The 16,722-nt window shown below is 44.4% G+C and overlaps 1 protein-coding gene across 5 annotated transcripts in view; it reads left to right on the forward strand.

The window, feature by feature from the left end:
* Positions 1-16,722, forward strand: part of NFE2L2 (NFE2 like bZIP transcription factor 2) — a 142,767-nt gene that overhangs the window by 110,583 nt on the left and 15,462 nt on the right. The gene's annotated exons all lie outside the window — the stretch shown is intronic.

Raw genomic sequence — 16,722 nt, forward strand, 5'->3', positions numbered from 1 at the left:
TCCTACTTCGTAGGGACTTTTCAAAGAACTGTTTACTTACCTTTCTGGGTTTTTTGTTTGTTTTTGCTTTGTTTTGTTTGGGTAATGGAGTTCTTAGGGGAAATTCGGTTTAAGGGAATGTGTAACGTAACAGGTACAGTTGGGAGCGCATGTGTGTACTCTTGAATGTGAAGTTTCAGACTGATCTTGAAAATTTAATAAAGTAAGGCTTTAAGTTGATGATTTTTTTATTGTGCTGGTTTTGGGGTTTTTTTTCTTTTTTCTTTTTTTTTTTTTTTTGTTTGTTTGTTTGTTTTTTGGTCATTTAAAGCTGTTTGCCTTGAACTTTGTCCCAGCAATGGTCAGGGTTGTATTCCCGCAGTTCACACTAGCATGAAGTGTAAATCGTGATTTCCAATCTCGCTGCTAATCGGCAGTTGTCCGCACAGCCCCATAGCCCCGTATTTAGGGATCTTTACCACCAAAGGATATAAGAGGCTAAGGGACTTTTTGTTTTTCTACATTGTACCCTAGAGCCCTCTATTATTTTCAAATAACCACAATAAAGAACTGCGTAATTTCACATTCCGCATGATACACAGAAAACTCTTGGAGCATGTGTACTGCTCTCTCTCTTAAATGTGAACTTTCAGCTTCATTTGATAAAGTAACTGCTTTCCCATTTTTAATCAGACACCGTTTTCATATCTGAAGACCGTGAAAAAAAAATGGAGTAAAATTTGGAATCCGTTTCATGTCCGTGAGTGGTGATGCATCTCAAATAATTATTGGGAGTCTGGAAAGATTTCAGCACAGTCAGAAACGGATTCTGTCCTTTGTCAAAGAAATTCCAGGTGTGAAGTGGTGCTAGGATACAGTTTTTCATCCTGTGTGCAGAGATGTTGATAAACAGGGTAGTAAGAAGAGCCTTAGAGCCTGTATTTCCGTTAGGTGGAAAGAACCGTCCATGACCCTTTCCGAGGGTGTCTTGGAGAGAGAAAGTACTTTTATGTATGAGGGATGAAGTTGATCTTGGACTAGACTGATTATTTTTAAAAGAAAAATAGGACAGGCCTCTTATCTGAATGAATGTTAAGCAAAGAACAACTTGACTTTTTAGATAACGACTTTTTAGACTTTTGAGAGATTATGAAAGCTGTGTGTCAAGAGAATAAATACACAATTCACATCAGTCTTCCTGCGTTGAAAATAACTTGGGCCATTTTGGAATCTTTCTTTTTTGGTAACTTGGGTTTTTATAAACAATGCCAGAAAAAAGAACTCCAGTCTTTTCTTTAAGATTACCAGGATGAGCTGAAGGCCAAATACACTATTTCTCTTAATATTTATCCAGGATGAAATATCCTTTAGAGCTACATGAGATAAAGTACCCCTTTGTGGACTGTAAGCACATTTTTCTGGGAATTGCCTATCTACTGGCTGAACGTAATGTAAAAGAAGGTTTGCACAAACAGTACTTCTCTTTTTTCTTGATCTGGGGTTAATTTTTCAGTGCAAACTCTTGGGTGCAGGAAGGATTTGGCACGAAGATGATCATAGACAAGTTATTGGGCACTCCCTTGCATGCCAGGCACTGCAATAATTGCTTCACATGCATAATTCCACACTAACCCCATGGGAAATGCTATTATCTTGTTTCCAGGGAGAGAAAAGAGGCACAAAGAGGCCAAGAGTCCAGCTTAAAGTGCCCCAATTCAGGCAGCCCGGGTGGCTCAGCGGTTTAGCGCCACCTTCAGCCCAGGGCGTGATCCTGGAGTCCCGGGTTGGGGATCCAGCCCCATATCGCTCCCTGCATGAGGCCTGCTTCTCCCTCTGCCTCTTTCTCTGTGTCTCTCATGAATAAATAAATAAAATCTTTTTAAAAATAAAAAAATAAAGTGCCCCAACTACTTTTTCAATTAATTAATTAATTAAAGTCATCTCTGCCCCCAATGTGGGGCTCAAACTCATGACCCCAAGATCAAGAGTCACACACTCCACTGACTGAGCCAGCCAGACACCTGAGGTGTTGAGAGGTAGAGATGGGAACCAAACTTAGTCTGACTCCAATGGCTTTTAATAACCACGTCCAAACCAGACCAGGACTGGGCAGCCCGGGGTGGCTCAGCAGTTTAGCACCGCCTTCGGCCCTGGGTGTAATTTTGGAGACCCAGGATCGAGTCCCACGTTGGGCTCCCTGCATGGAGCCTGCTTCTCCCTTTGCCTGTGTCTCTGCCCCCCCCCACCATGTCTCTCATGAATAAATAAAATCTTTAAAAAAAAAACAAAAACAGACCAGGACTACTTAAACTTTAAACAGGTGGAAAAGCTCACACTTTAAAATGTGGATTAATTGAGAAAAACTCCAGAAAGGAGAGGCAGAAATCTCCACACTTTTTCCATTTACAAGAAATTCAGTAACTATGTATATATTAGGGAAGATGGACCTTCTTTTTTTTATTTTTTTTATTTATTTATTTTTTAGGTGAACCTTCTTAAATACAGTGAGAGTAAATACAACCTGTCAATGGAATTACTGCATCGAGGTCTTTTAAGGAAGATACAGAGACCTCTGAGGGGTTTAATTTAGAGAAGCAGAACCATTTTTCTTTTTTTTTTTTTTTTTAAGATTTTAAGTCCTCTCCACACCAATCGTAGGGTCTAACTCACAACCCCGAGATCGAGAGTCATATGCTCTACTAACTGAGCCAGCTAGGCGCCCCAGAACTATCTCTTAACATAATAGTACTTTTAAAAATTCCTGGGATTTCCACAGTGTTCCAGATTAGGGCTTAGGGTGAGGTTAGGGTTGGGGTTAGGGCATCTCATTTTTCAGGGACCATTTTCCTTTTTCTTAACTAAATCTATTAGCGACTGGAATATTTGTTTACCTTTATTTGCCCTGTTATTTGGTACATTCTCCTGTTCCATTTGGGTTTTTTTTTGTTTTGAAGTAGGAGTCAAAAATAAATTTGATAGTGAAGATACATAGTATGTTGAAAAGTAGACTGCCAGGTTGAAGGTCAGTGGGTAGCATGGGGAAAACTTGAGTGGAATATGGGTAAGAGAGACCTGTTAGCTCAAATTAAACACTAATCTCCTGTTTGGACATTTCTGAATTGAAGCAAGCATAAGAGCTCAGGTCTATCTCATTGAAGTTTATTTAGCGTTCGAGTACAGTATGTTTCAAAATTCAATATACTGTTTCTTAGTCTTCATTGTTAAACAGGTCATTTTCAGAATTCTTGTCTTATTTGTCTAGATTAAGGCTGCTGCCATCAAGGGGATGATCTGCCCCAAAGTTAGTCTGGGTAAGCCCAAGGCATTTAAGTGACTGGTCCAGCCACTTTGAAAGTTTGCTGAAATCAGTTGCACACCAAGGTATAGGAAGACAGGTTTACTAAATGCAGTATTTGGCCTGCCTCCTTTACCTTTGGCTGTATGTTTGTTTTAAATTTCCTGTAAGATGGACAAAAGAGTTTATATATTGATAACATGATTTCTAGAAGTTACTAAAATTTCATTGCCACCTACTTTTAAATATGCTCCAACAAACATTTATTTAAAACGCTCTAAGAGGGGATCCCTGGGTGGCTCAGCGGTTTAGCGCCTGCCTTTGGCCCAGGGCCTGATCCTGCATTCCCGGATCGAGTCCCGTGTCGGGCTCCCGGTGCATGGAGCCTGCTTCTCCCTCTGCCTGTGTCTCTGCCTCTCTCTCTCTCTCTCTCTCTATGTCTATTATGAATAAATAAATCTTTAAAAAAATTTTTTTCCTTTAAAATAAAAATAAAAGGCTCTAAGATACAGGCTGGGGCGGGGGGGTGCACCTTGGTGGTTCAGTGGTTGAGCATCTGCCTTTGGCTCAGGTCATGATCCCAGGGGGTCCTGGGACCCAGTCCTGCATTGAGCTCCTGGCAAAGAGCTTGCTTCTCCCTCTGCCTAGATCTCTTTCTCTGTCTCTCATGAAGAAAAAAAAAAAGATACAACCAAAGCTTTTTCAGTTGCTCAGTTGATAATGGTATGTTTTCTAGAAACAAAAGCAAAAATATGTTCAAGTTTATAAACATTGCCAAACAGTAATAATAAAAAAAAAAAACTGGTTTTCTTAACACTAATCTCCCCCACACACAGACCCTCCCCTCAAAAAAACCAAGACTGCTAAACAAAATTCTGTTCTGCCTAAAGTTGGGAGTTGTCTATGTGTCAGGCCCTGCCACAGTAAACACTTTTCAGCTATTGGTATTAAGAATTTTAGGAACAGGCGCCTGGCTGGCTCAGTCGGCAGTGCATACAGCTCTGGATCACAGGGTAATGCGTGTGAACCCCACGTTGGATGTAGAGATTACTTTAAAAAAAAAAGTTTAGGAACTCTGAGAGAAGAGGCACTTCTAACCAATCATCTTAATCGCATGAGGCCTATAATACCTGCATATCCTAAAGCCTCATATATGAGAGTTTCTATGTGTGTAAGCATGTAAATTCACGTGGCCCAGGCTATGGGGATAAAGACAAATCCAGGGCATGAGAAGAAGGATTTAAGGCACCAAGTCCATCTTTGAATGGCCTTGTTGATAACTGACTCTTGAGAGTCATTCTAATGCCATCAACAGCCTGTGTTCTGGAGATTAAAAAAAAAAAAAATTCCTTGGCAATGCTAAGTAGTCACTCCTTCCTCACAAGCTCTGAAATGGAGATTTTGAGGCCTCTAGTAACAGCATATGGCCAGATCTGAGCCCTCTGTTGCCTTTTTTTTTTTTTTTTTAATAGAAGACTGTAAGAAAAAACATCAGATTTTGGCTTTGAAGCCTCGCTTCAAGTTTTTATTTACTGCATTAGCAATTCTATTGAATCATCTTTTAAAATCTGATACTTGACTGTGTACCTTTTTTTTCCTATCCTTTTTTTACAACTAGATCGTAAATTTGTTGAAAGCTGGGCATAGAATTTATATTTCTGTACTTTGTTTTAAAAGCTGTATGAGATAGAATTCACATACCATACAGCCCACCCATTTAAAATAGATAGTTCAGGGGTGCCTGGGTGGCTCAGCGGTTGAGCGTCTGCCTTTGACTCAGGTCATGATCCCAGGATCCTGGGATTGAGTCTGACATCGAGCTCTGCCCTCAGCAGGGAGCTTGCTTCTCCCTCTCCCTGTGTCTCTGCCCTGTTCTGTGTCTCTCATGAATAAATACAATCTTTAAAAAATTAAAATACTGCAGTGATTTTAGTGTATTTAGAATTATGTGCCCTCACCACAATCAATTTTAGAACATTTTCATTACTACTCCCTTAGTCCCTGGTAACCAGTCATCCTCTATCTCTGTGGAGTTGTCTATTCTGGATATTTCATATAAATGAAATCATACCCTGTGTGATTTTGTGTGATTGGCTTCTTTCATTTGATGAAGTGTTTATAAGGTTTGACCATGGGGTAGCACATATCTGGTCTTCATTCTTTTCTCTGGATGAATCCTATTCCACTGTATGGACGCACCTCATTTAACTTATTTTCTCATCAGTTGATGGGCATTTGGGTTGTTTCTACTTCACTTATTACTTTTTGTTCCCTACAGCAGTGGTTCTTAAACTTTGTTATCTTGTAGAGTCACCATCAGTATTTAAAACCACAGGCCTGGGCAGCGCCGCCATCAGCCCAGGGCGTGATCCTGGAGACCTGGGTCCCGCGTCGGGCTCCCTGCATGGAGCCTGCTTCTCCCTCTGCCTGTGTCTCTGCCTCTCTCTCTCTCTCTCTCTCCCTCTGTGTCTCTCATGAATAAATAAATAAAATCTTTTTTAAAAAATAAATGAAAACACAGGCCTTTTCCTTAAGTCAAAGTCTGTCTGTGATGGTGAGATCCAGGCATCAGTGTTTTGTTTTTTGTTTTTTTTTTTAAGCTTCTGAAAAGGGGTTCTAGCATGCAGTCAGGTTTATGAGCCACTGCCCTAGAGCACCTTGCTCAGTGCTTGGTACCCGTCGAAGCTATGGTATTAGGATATCTGTCTTAAATCATGACAAGAAGTGTTTTTGTACTTGATCACTGACCTTCACAGCCTCAGGTGATCACCTGAATCTGGGAACTGTTTTAAGGTGCCTGGCAAAAAGTCTGAAATGCAATACCTCTAACTTGAGCTCCTTGAGTTAATTTGTGTGATAATTATGTTATCAGAAAGTTCTCTCCAGCTGGGTCCAAACTTTTCTGTGTTTGGTCAGGAATGTGACCTGTGAGAATGTGCCGTATTGATTGTTTGAGACCAGCATAGAAAAGGCACGAGGACAGAAAGCCTGGGCGAGGTGTTAGGGGCCTGGCGGCCAGAACAGCCTTTGCCTTCCCCTAGGAGTTCTGTGCTCTGCAGTCCTCGGCCTCATCATCCTCTGTTTACAGAGAACAAAACCCTGAAATCTACAGGGCAACTTCCAGCAAGTCAATATTTGGACTCCCTGTAATCTGCCTGAAGTCTCCTTTATGTTCTGGCCGCGGTGGCTGCCCTTCGTACTTAACCTTGGGGGGCTTCCTGGTGCACAGCTTTGGATGCTGGGGCTGATTCCCGAATGGATGCGAGCGTGCGTGCGTGGGTAGTACAGCAGCACCTCTCCGAGAGCCGGGTGCGGTCAGGGCCTCCGCGGCTGGCTGAGCCCTCCTGGCAGACGGGCGGGGAACAGGCCCAGAAGGGAGCGCGCACCCCATTCCAGCCTCCGCCTCCCCCCCGCCCCCCGCTGCTCCCCACCAACTCTCATTGGAAGGGTGCCGTTAGTCACCCCTTGGGAAGCTGCTGCTTTTCTCACTCTAGTCATCAGCAGTGCGAAGTTCTTTTAACCCAGCCTTCCTTTGTTTTAAGATTTTAAAAACTTTTTTTTTTTTTAATTTAAGATTTTAACCACCTGTTTGAGAGAGAGCAAGCGAGCACAGCAGGGGGAGAAGCAGGCTCCCATGCGGGGCTCCGTCCCAGGGCCCCAGGATCATGACCTGAGCTGAAGGCGGACACTTAACCGACTGAGCCACCCAGACGCCCCTAAAAAAGCAGCATCTTACTCTTTGATTTGTTCCTAAGAGTTTTGTGCTTAGTGATGGATGTAATACAGGTTTGAAGTACCTTAGAACAGAAAGAGTTCAGTGTTGACATCTAGGCAGCATGCAGTGCATACTTGCATTTCAAGGAATAACTTCTCCCCTTAAGTACCCTTTTCCCTTCTTTGCTGGAAAGTAGGCATCATTCAGGGTGGGTTAGTCCCCATCTCTGCCCGCACCCCGGGTCGGGGTTTAAGAGGCTGGGACAGTGTTGACTGCCTGTGTGGGTGGCCTGCTGATAAAGGATATGGAATTTTGCTTTACTCCGGACTTGGCAGCCTTTGTCTGCTCTGCTTCAGCAGAAAACTGTAATGCACATGCATGTAAAACCCAACTTATTCCCTGTAAGGGATTAGAATACGGGGCAAATAATAAACGTGTGTTGTTGCTTTCTGTGAACAGAATTGGAGCAGAAGTACGACACATGATGGGACGAACTACGGTACTGCTTCCTGAGGATTGATTTTAGAGCCTGGCCTTTTTGCTGCTTTGTTTTGTAGCATTGGATCTGGGGAGTCTTGCTGCTGTATCTAGAGAGTGTTGAAGAGCCCTGAATTTTTTGACGTAGCAAAACAAAACAAAATTTCATTACTGTGAAAATCTTGGTAATGAAAACCACCAGTGTTTTTTCATTGCAGAAGGAAAAATTCGCAGTTTTTGAAGTTGTTTTTTGATCTTGGTAATTGTCAGCGAAACGTGATTAAAGTATACATTGGGAAACCAGCCCCAAAGGACAGGAACAGGGCCGGTCCACACTGTGCCAGCTGCAGGCCCGGCTCTGACGTTCTGCTGGTTCCCAGGCTGAGAGCAGGACTAAGAATGAGAACCATTCTGTGAGTTCAGGCTTCTTCCTCCTCCCCCAGACACAGAGGCTCACCCTCTGCTGGAAAATCCTTTACCAGGCTGCATGTTTGGGAGAATCCTTAGGGCAGTGGAGTGAGAGTAAGCTTGGTGACTTTGAGGGGAAATTCCAGGTTCTCTTTGGGGCCTAGTGCCGAAGGGAGAGAGACAGAAAGAGGACAAAGGAAACTAACTTAAGGGATTTCTTTTAACAAACCTGGGAGAAACACAGACCTTTGGACTCTTCCTGAGGAAGCTTCAGAAGGACCTGGAATTTTTTTTTTTTTAAGATTCTATTTATTTATTCATGAGAGACACAGAGAGAGAGAGAGGCAGAGACACAGGCAGAGGGAGAAGCAGGCTCCATGCAGGGAGCCCGACGTGGGACTTGATCCTGGGACCCCAGGGTCACGACCTCAGCCAAAGGCAGACACTCAACTGCTGAGCCACCTGGGCTGTGCAGGACCTGGAACTTTTACCTGAAGATTTCCTCAATCTTTGCTACTTGGATTCGCTCTGCAGCATGCGGCTTGCCTTTAGATTCCCCCGTGTGGGAGTATTTACCTGTGCTGCTTACGCTCGTCGTCTTTAGTTCTTTTAACAATCCTGTTGATATAACAGTCCAGAGTTCAGTTCAGGAGACCAGAAAGCACAGGAGATATTTCAAGCAGGGAATTTAATGTAGGAAATTAATTCTCGGGAACGCCTGGGTGGCTCAGCGGTTAGCGCCACCTTCGGCCCAGGGTGTGATCCTGGGGACCCTGGATCGAGTCCCACGTCGTGCTCCCTGCATGGAGCCTGCTTCTCCCTCTGCCTGTGGCTCTGCCCCTCTGTGTGTGTCTCTCTCTGTCTCTCATGAATAAATGAAATATTTAAAAAAAAATAAAAGAGGTTAAGTAACTTGTCCAGGATCACGTCCCTTACGATGGCAGAAGAGAGATTAGGATGCCCGGAGTCCCTGCTCTCCTTCCCTGTCTTCCTCCTCCTCCCGTTTCTCCTCTCCTTGTCTGCTGACTGTGGGTGTTTTGTTAGGTGCTGAAGAGGGAGAGACTCCCTTAGGAAGACGGGCTCGGGCTAAGGCAGCGTCCTCCTCCAGGAGCTCCCTGGGTGTTGGTCAGCCGGCGGCGTGCTACTGGCTCCTGGGCCGACTTGCGCTTGGAGTGGAGGCCGCCCCGCGTCACAGGATGTCACAGGATGCGCGGCACCGCGGTGACAACTAGAGGGCCCATCCCTCCGCCAGCCCAGGGGAGGGAACCGCGGTGATGCGCTCGCTTCTGGAGAAGCTAGGCAAGGTCTGGGAAAAAAAAACAAAAACCAGTTTTATTGTTAACTTGAAGTGGTATATGCGTTTATAGTTTTTAAGTATAATTATATTATATATATATTATATATATTATATATTATATATATTTAATTATAAGTAATACGTTGTTCTTAGAGAGCACCCAGAGAATAATTTGAAGTATTGTTACTATGAAATAATTTTAATAATTAAGTAATTTTTCTGGGACCAGCGGTTGGGTCATGACTGATACTAAACACGGTATCTTTGTTATTTAAGTAATTAGAATTCTTTGATCCCAGACACCTTAGATACACAATTAAAATACTGAATCCTGGGCTTCAGTGTATACTTACTCATTCCACAAATATTTATTTGGTATTTACACACCCTAGGTGGTTTTACTCTTCCAAGATAATGTAGCAAATGTGTTGTCTTCCTCGAAGGACTTTTGCTTTTCAAATGGCCCCTCCTCTTAACCAATCCCTTTGCTCTTTGTACACCTGGATTATACATGTTTTATGTCACTGGGCATAATTACTTTCCATCTCTGTCTCCTCTACTTAAGGTATGGCTTCCCCTAGGGCAGGGACTGTGTTTTATTCATTTTTATAACCCTGCTGTCTGGCATCATGCCTAGTGTTTACATAATAGTTGCTCAGTAAAGTGAGAGTGAGCATTACTTGCCCTCTAGAAGCTTGGTGTTTATACAGGCTCATCTGTGATGTGTGACAGCTCTGTGACAGGTCAGAGGAGAAAATGTCATTTCCAACTGGGATGCACAGAGAGGACATCCTGGAGGAGGTAGCATTTTAACTAGGTTCTTTTTTTTTAAGTCAGTAAGATTTCTTTGGCTTAAGCTTCAGTTGGAAGCCCGAGGAAGGGTACTACGGGCCAGAGCTGGACTCTGGCAATGGATTGGGTCACTAGGGGCGAAAAGGTTAATTTGGGGCTAACTGTAGAGAGCCCTTCAGTGCCCAAGTGTGGCGTTTCCAGTTTTTTTTTTTTTTTTTTCATTTTTTTTAACCCTTTTTAAAAATTTTTTTTGAATAATAAATTTATTTTTTATTGGTGTTCAATTTGCCAACATACAGAATAACACCCAGTGCTCATCCCGTCAAGTGCCCCCCTCAGTGCCCGTCACCCATTCCCCCCCTCCCCCCACCCTCCTCCCCTTCCATCACCCCTCGTTCGTTTCCCAGAGTTAGGAGTCTTTATGTTCTGTCTCCCTTTCTGATATTTCCCACACATTTCTTATCCCTTCTCTTATATTCCCTTTCACTATTATTTGTATTCCCCAAATGAATGAGAACATACAATGTTTGTCCTTCTCCGATTGACTTACTTCACTCAGCATAATACCCTCCAGTTCCATCCACGTTGAAGCAAATGGTGGGTATTTGTCGTTTCTAATAGCTGAGTAATATTCCATTGTATACATAGACCACATCTTCTTTATCCATTCATCTGTCGATGGACACCGAGGCTCCTTCCACAGTTTGGCTATTGTAGTTTTATGTAAGGACCTCAGAGTCAGAAGGCTTTGGAAAGGGCAAGACATGGGAGCTGGGGGCTGGATGTGGGCAGGAAGTTACTGTGGCCCACCAAGCAGAAGCAGAAGCAGGCCGGGTTGGAGACCGAGGGGGGGCTTGGGTGACTTGGCATCCGCACACGAATGGAGGATCTGCATTTGTGACTCTCATCTCTAGCACCTTGTTAGCCAGTTAAGAAGAGTTTTTTAAGCCCCCTTTTCAAAGGCGGGGAGTAGATCTCCTCCTGTGCGCCCCGTTGTGATACCGCTTGTGCTCAAGCTCACACACCCTGCAGTTCGTGTTTTAATAGAAACCATCCATCCGCCAGTGTATTCATTCCCCTGATGGAAGGGGAGGGAAAACGAGCCAGAAATCGCCGCTTTGCTTGAGGGATGGATCGTTCTCTCCTCCAAGGTGGCGCAGGGGGGCCTGTCTCTGGGTGCCCTCCTCTAAGACCCATTCACTCTGACTGCCTTTAGCCGCGGTGCATCTCACCCTTGGCTTCCAAGCCCAGGGAGGAGCCCTGGGAGAAGAGGGCAAACAGTATCCTCTTCTTGTCCCCCCGCCCGCTTTGCTCGTACGCCCGCAGCTAACAGTGGGCATCTGGCGACCCTGGCGGTGGCAGCTGCGGTCTCCCGGGCTCTTCAGCACCGAGCTCTTGCCCTGCGCGGTGAACGTAATCCCGGTTTTGTAGGCAGAGAACCGAGGCCCCGAGAGGGTGAGCTGGAGGCTGCTGCGGTGGGATATGCTTCGGCTTCCCCATCATTCGACTGTGGATGCCGCCTACCTCGGTGCTCCTGCAATTAAGCCAGAGAAGCACTGGGCACAAGACCTGGCCCGCTGCACACGCCCAGCAAATGGTGGCTGTGGTTACTGTGACGTAGTCCCCTTCTCTGTCGGGCATGCTTGACGTGTGGGAGCCGAGATTTCTTGGAAGAAGCCCCTCCTTGAATTCTGGCCGTGCAGGTGCATAAGCATTCGTGCTCTTTTTTGCTCTTTGCTGTGAATGTGCTCTCCCACGGTCGCCCCTATGCACGTCCCTCACGTTGGGCACTAAAGTCTCAAGACACAGAAAACCAGTCCATGTGCCCTGTGACGGCTGAGGGCCACCTGCGCCCCCAGCCTCCCCTGGGGATCCTGCAGCCTGTCTGCTGGATCCCCTGTACCGACGTGGATTGATAGCCGTCTCATGGAACGCCTTCCCAGGCAAACTCCTGCACCTGTGGCGGAATTTCTTACTCCGGTGTTCTGGGCCTAGAAAAGGAGCAGTGTCCGCCGGCAAGTTGAACGAACAGAAGGAGTTTGGGGAACGGAAGTGCATTAGCAGAAGGCCAAATCCAAACACGGACTGAGCTGACCCTGTGACCTTGTCCTCCCCATCCTACCCCTTCTTTTAGGCTTTCAGGACCGAAATGTTCCTTTTTGTAATAGCTACCCCTGAGTTAACTCTGGCCTTAAAAAAGAAAAAAAAGAGTAGAGTGGTAAAAGGAAAGAAGACCTTCTAGAAGACCGTTGAGGGGAGGTGACACAGCTGAAAACTTCGCTACCCTTTGATGTTGCCATGCAGATGTCTGTACGTAAATATATTATGACCTCACCTTCTATTTTTTATATAGTAGTTAGACCCAGCAGCCTAAGAATTAGAAGCTTCTCGTGTTCATTTGACATCGCAACAGGAGTTGAATTTATCAACAGTTTTAATACCTCACCCCTGGTTGTCCTTTATATTTTTAGGGGCCATTATATACATTTTTCCCCGATGGAAGACAACTCTGTGAGGCTGGTCTTAGTGTCTCGGTGGTTATTCCTGATGGGAGTGGCACAGTGAGGTTAGGTGCCAAGGCCCAAGCAGAGCCCTAACTGGCACCACACTGGGTAGTCTCCCTGAAGAGGCCTAGGTTGTTCAGCACAGTAAAGCCTGTGCTGTTGGAGTGCTTCTGGGACACACGTGGAGTGGATCTCCTTCTCATTTAGAACATGAGTGAGTCTTCAGGCAAATTACTTAACCTCTTCATGCTTCGGTTTCCTTGCTCCAGACGGGCGATGATTATAATACTACCTGCCTTGCAGATTGGTGTGAGTAAAGGAGATAATAAACACAAGTACTTGCAAAAATGTTGAGCATATAGAAAGTGCACAATAAATGGTAACCATCATTATTAGTATTACTTAGATTGTGTCATCTCTCTCTTTATCTGGATTCAGAATCTGCGGCACTGTGATCTTTCATACTCAAATCTAAATGTGAAAACTCACCAGGTGACTGTTGTCCTTACATATTCATTTAACAAGTTAATGTTAAGGAAAATAAAAGATTTCTATACTGATCTTAAGAGCATGAAATATGATCTATACACTAATTACAGTTTTCCTGTAAGAGGTCCAAATTGCTGCCTGGCGGTTGGCAACAACAGTGGGTGTTGTGCATCTTTAGACGTATGCATCTGAAAGTAGCTGAAATATAATTTCCAAACTCAGCTTAATTCATATCCTTAGTTGGAACAGATAGTGCTTCCCGATCACTTAAGCCCCTTACTTCCCTCCATTCTTCAGATGAGCTTTGCAATAGTCTGGTAATTACGTGGGGTGTGGACTACACCAGTGCAGAGTAAGGACCGACCTGATCCGCTCAGTCACTCAGAACCCCTTTAGGCATTCAGATTCACACTAGCACCTGCAGGTCACTGTAGTAGCTTTTTACAAATAATTGCTAGTGGTGTAAAGACTACCTAGTGAAATTTGGAAGGCTTCATGTTCCCTTTGTATGCTCAGGAAGGAATTTGCAAAGCACAAGAGTTTGGCCCAATAGAATTCCCCCCATAGGAGTGTAGAGGGCTAACTTTGTAAGCTCCCTCCGAGATACAACGTGGCTCACCAGCTTGTCACTTTTGAGCCCTCGAAATGGGGCTAGTGCCGCTGAGAAACTGCATTTTTTACTTTTAATGAATTTTGATTTAAATTTTAAAATAGGAAAAAAATTTTAAACAGAAACAGTGTTAAGATTTTTTTGTTAAATATAACTTTATTCTGGGAATACACTACATTTCATGTGATCATATCGGTGAGATTTGTAGTGTGTAGATTGAGTGGGTTCATCACTTCTGATACCTCATTGATAATTTTAAATTTTTGGTTACATATTAATGTTTTGATATGTTGGATTATATTGGTAAAATTAAATTCACATATCTTGGGATCCCTGGGTGGCGCAGCAGTTTAGCGCCTGCCTTTGGCCCAGGGCGCGATCCTGGAGACCCGGGATCGAATCCCATGTCAGGCTCCCGGTGCATGGAGCCTGCTTCTCCCTCTGCCTGTGTCTCTGCCTCTCTCTCTCTCTCTGTGACTATCATAAATAAATAAAAATTTAAAAAAAATTCACATATCTTTTTTTTTTTTGTCTTTTTAGTAAGGCTACTCAAAAATTTTAAATGTTCCATGTGGCTTACATTATATTTCTGTTGGACAGTACTGCTTTAGAGCATCTATTACAGGTACAAGCTAAAATTAGCTTGTCTTAAAATTCAAAATTAGATTGCAGACTTACATTTTGGGCATCATAGAATCAGAGGTATTTAGAGGAAGGGATCTTAGGAATTACCTAACTCAGCCTTGTCCTGTAGCAGAGGAAGAACGTGAGGCTAAAAGATACTGTAAAATGGCACAACTAGATGGGGACTGATAGCCTACCATGTTGGGTCTGAGATTTGCTTGGCCTTGGAAAGTCGGTGGGCGTCAGAGTTGCAAAGAACATAAACTTGCCCCCAGATCCAGACTGAAGAAAAGGCCTTTCAGGAGAAATTACTTTAGATGGTAAGGAAAAATAATGTTTTTTGCTTTGCCTACCAATGGACAGGATGGTCGATTCCATGTCTGATGTGTGTTTTTGTTGGGCAGTATAACGATTCAATCATGGGGAATAATAGTAAGTCATAAGGTAAAAAATAATTTCCCCGCTTCATGTGAACATTTACTTTGGGAACTTCCACACATCTGGCTTTCATGCTTTGTCCTTTTCCCAAAGGTGGAAGATTTTAAACCAGACCCACAGCTTTTGTCCTTGAGAACTAGAGTAAGGGCTTCACTTCATGTGTTCATTATTTAGGTCATTCGTTAAAAGCCTAGGCCTGTTTTATGGTATTGTTTTCTTATAAGGATAGCAAAAGTGATTTAAAGGAAGAAGCCACCAACAAACTACAAAGAACAGCCTTAGAGCAAACCCTCATTTTATTTGCATTTTGAGGAGTGGAAGTAGAAAGGGAGGCATTACCGTTTACCAAACAGGGATTTGATTTGTAAGCATGCCCATTAGATTAGAGGAGGCTGCTTCTGCCTAAAATGCAGGTGACAAGTGTGCGACCTTTGACATTCAGCCTATATCAGACTCAGTTTCTTCATCTCACTGATCTTCACCCAGAGTAATGTGAGGATTAAGTGACAATGCACAGAGGGGACCCCGGGTGGTTCAGTCAGCTAAGCATCTGATTCTTGATTTTGGCTCAGGTCATGATCTCAGGGTTGTGAGATCAAACCTGAGTCAGGCTCCTTGCTAGGCGTGGAGTCCTCTTAAGAATCTCCTGCGGGCACCTGGGTGGGTCAGTGGTGCTAGCTCTCTCCCTCTACCCTCCACCCCCCCAAAAAAAGAATGCTTGTCAGCGTGTTTTCTGATCTGTCTCCAAGGGCTTTCTTTCTCCAAGACAGTGTAGAACTGTCTCTTGGATTATACTCGTTCTCAGGGAACCCTTGGATGATTCTGACAAGTTTGGGATGTGGGTACATGGGCTTGTCTCTGTGATTTGGGAACTTGGTGGAGTCCACGTTGATTCTGAGTTGCTTTTGTTGTGGTAGCAGAGGTGATCTGCCTGAAGGGGCTTAGCTCTGTCACATTGGGCAGGGGTCTTCAGGAAACTACATGGTATTTAGAGCTTCAGGGTGAGGGAAAGTTCTGCACAGAAAAATGCAGTGTTAGTCATTGGTGAAATAACAGGGTTTTTATAGGCTGTTAATTTGGATGCAAGGTTCAGTGCGACACAACAGTTTTGTGGTCTGTTTTCGAAGTCATTCCTAGGGATGCCTGGGTGGCTCAGGGCTTGAGCGCCTGCCTTCGACCCAGGGCATGATCCTGGAGCCCCAGGATCGAGTCCCGCATCAGGCTCCCCACAAGGAGCCTGCTTCTCCCTCTCTGTCTCTCTCATAAATAAATAGGTAAAATCTTTAAAAAAAAAAAAAAAAAGTTCAAAGTCATTCCTAGTATTCCCTGAGTCCTAAGTAAGAGACATTTCAATAGAAAGTCTGCCTTAAAATTTAATTTGTGTTAGCTTGACCATATGACCCCTTCTTGGCTCTGCTTCATCAAATGAGACGGTTACTCATTTAGCATTTCTTGGCCTCAGGAACCTCCTCAACAGACCTGGGTTCGGACTGTGGTCCCCAAGATCACTGTCAGCTTTCCTTAGTCTGTTGTGTGCTCTAAATGTAATTTAATGATTGAGAAACATCTGTTCCTGAGAGACTCCTCCCTAGAAAGAATCCTTTTCCTGGTCTTTAAGAACTTGGTAGATGGGTCAGCCAGGCTGGACTTGCTTTTTTCCTTTGACCTTTGCCTGGTCTCTGGGAAAGGCAGCGGTTTGCTTCTGCCCGACGTGCTCTGGTAGTCCAGCTGCTGAGACCTCGCCAGCCCCTTCCCTGTGCGGGCCACACCCTTATTAGGTTTCTCGCTCCTACAAGTGTTCCCCTGGCTCCAAGGGCGCCGGCCAGGGTCAAGTGGGCTGGAGCAAGGCTGGACGTAGACGGCTGGTTAAAGCGCTGCTGCTTGCGAGCCAGCCGACTGTGCCATGTGTATTCTCATCTTCAGCCTAATTTCATTGTTAAAAAGTGAGAGGGAGGGGCTGGTTTTGAAATGATTCTGGAATTAATACAGGACATCTTGTTCAGTTAGTATGTACTTACCACGTGGGTACCATGTGCAGGACGGGAGTGGGAAATGGGCACCGCCACGCATTGCTGGTGGGAGTATGAAAGGCGC

Source organism: Canis aureus, chromosome 34 (assembly GCF_053574225.1).
Source record: "Canis aureus isolate CA01 chromosome 34, VMU_Caureus_v.1.0, whole genome shotgun sequence".
Lineage (NCBI taxonomy): Eukaryota > Metazoa > Chordata > Mammalia > Carnivora > Canidae > Canis > Canis aureus.